The following is a 2,472-nucleotide window of genomic DNA, read 5'->3' as shown; positions in this document are numbered from 1 at the left end:
TGATCCGGATGCAATTAATTATTTAATTCATTAATTCATTAATAAAATTTTTTACAGAGCTGCCTTGGCGGAGGTCTGCGCTCTCTGAGTGCTCTAGTTAAATATATGATAGTAATAAAAATGTGGCAAGACGAGATGGTCTATTGAACACACACTTACACTGCTACCCTATTCCGATGAGCTTGCTCGCTGTCGAAAAGATCCGCATCACGTTCAGTGACATGGACAGATGAGTTTTCTATAACATTTGTTGTGGAATTTAGGCAAGCTCACTAACTTGGGTTTACCCGCCACTTGTATGGGCGCATTCTATGAGAGCAATGGCCTCTCGTAATAATATGGGCACGGTCTTTTATCCTACGTACAATATCCTAATATAGGTCTACATAATTATTTGTAGACGGTATAATCAAGTCTTTACCCCCTATTATCGAAATCGTAATTTTTCCGAGGCAATGGATCCCACTTTTAGTCCAATGCAGTTTTGACTGGATAAGAGTTTTTACTGGATAAGCTTATTAATTACTTTGTGCAAACATCGTTTGGTGATATACTGCTCCTATTGCTGTTGCTGTTGTTGCTGTTGTTGTTGTTGCTGCTGTTGTTGTTGTTGTTGGTGGTGTTATTATTGTTGTTATTGTTGTTGTTGTTGTTGTTGTTGTTGTTGTTGTTGTTGTTGTTGTTGTTGTTGTTGTTGTTGTTGTTGTTGTTAATGCTGCTACTGCTGCTGCTGCGGCTGCTACTGGTGGTGGTGGTGGTGGTGGTGGTGGTGATGGTGGTGGTGGTCGTGGTGGTGGTGGTGTTGGTTGTCGGTGGTGGTGGTGGGTGGTGATGGTAGAGGTGGTGCTGCTGCTGCTGCTGCTGTTGCTGCTGCTTCTGTCGCTATTGCTGTTGCTGTTGCTGTTGCTGTTGCTGTTGCTGTTGCTGTTGCTGTTGCTGTTGCTGTTGCTGCTGCTGCTGCTTCTGCTGCTGGGACGGCGGCTGCTGCTGCTGATAATGATGATGCGGATGCAGTGAGCATATACACGAGCTGCCGGGGCTGGGCTCTACGTAACGCGATAGACGAGCTTCCAAATATAGATCCCCGGTTATAAACACGGGGCAAACCCCGAGCTCTTTAACTTTCAAACCGTCGAGACGTACTGTATACCAGCATCTTGAATGATAGCAGGAAATATAGCGCGCGGAGAACATTTTATGATGGTCCCGTTCTGCTCAGACTTAACAAACAGGAGCCGCGTGTCTCCTGGATTCCCACCTAGTCCTGCTGCTATACTGTTTTTTGTCCAGCGATTTGATCGCGACAGTGGTGTTGGGATCGCATCCTATAGTCATATTGATCATAAACACTTGCACGTTAGAACACACGGGTTTTTCATTGAGTTCGCGACACATTTCGTTTCGTTAGTTTGTATCGAGGCGCAAGTATATATATTATATTCTCGTCATTCTTAGAACGGTGATATGATAAATAGCCGGCGGTGAGTGGAAGCGGCACGCGATTCACGCAATCTGCGATTAGGAATAACGACCATCGTAAATGTGTCTGTCAAGTTTTATCTGAGTTTTATGTGTCGGTAATAGCAGTTCCGATATAACTCTTTCTATGTGCCACGTAGTGTCGATCTTTCCATTAATTTAGTTTATTGCGTTAGTAAAGGGAAGCGTATATATAGGTATAATTATCGCATTAGCATGTTTATCAGGATTTGCGAATGGCGCACCGACATCTCTTAATTCGCACCACGCCGTGTAGGTAACAACGAATGTCACGTCTTGACGATTGTTACTGAACCAGCTGAAAATTAAGGGGCTAAATGAGAGAGCCAAACACAGAGAGAGAGATAGTAACGGTTATCATGAGGGAAATAGATTAGTGGAGAGAAATCTAGATAGAGAAACAGACAGACAGTCAGGAAGAAACGGGGGCTAAAGCAATAAAAAATAATACGATAGACAGTGAGAGAATTAAAACGGGTGATATTTAGTGTGAAACAAACGCTCAGAAAGATGCACACGGCGAGAGGGAATGAGGGTGGAAAAAAAGGAGCGCACGAGAGAGTGGGAGAGAGCGAGAGCGAGAGAGTGGGAGAAATAGCTAGTATGAGCGAGAGTGGGAGAGAGGGTAAGAAAGAGTAGAGAGTATGCGAGAGGGAGAGAGAGAGTGAAAGAGAGGGAGAGGCATGAAGACAACTAGGAAAAAATAGAAATAGATTGATAGAGAGAGTGCGCCTACGAGCGAAAAGAAGAGAGAGAGAGAGCGAGAGAGAGAGAGAGAGAGAGAGAGAAAGAGTGAGAGAGAGAGAGAGAGAGAGAGAGAGAGAGAGAGAGAGAGAGAGAGAGAGAGAGAGAGAGAGAGAGAGAGAGAGAGAGAGAGAGAGAGAGAGAGAGAAGAGAGACGAAGAGAAGAAGAGTAGACGAGTAGAAGTAGACGGTAGTAGGTACGTACGGTACGTACGTACGTTACGGTAC

The 2,472-nt window shown here is 44.5% G+C and overlaps 1 protein-coding gene across 3 annotated transcripts in view; it reads right to left on the bottom strand.

The window, feature by feature from the left end:
* LOC106804805 (protein FAM78B-like) overlaps positions 1-2,472 on the bottom strand; it is a 6,532-nt gene that overhangs the window by 2,401 nt on the left and 1,659 nt on the right. The window lies entirely within an intron of this gene.

Source organism: Priapulus caudatus, unplaced genomic scaffold (assembly GCF_000485595.1).
Source record: "Priapulus caudatus unplaced genomic scaffold, Priapulus_caudatus-5.0.1 Scaffold88, whole genome shotgun sequence".
Classification (NCBI taxonomy): Eukaryota; Metazoa; Priapulida; class Priapulimorpha; order Priapulimorphida; family Priapulidae; genus Priapulus; species Priapulus caudatus.
This window is presented reverse-complemented; position numbering and strand designations above follow the sequence as displayed.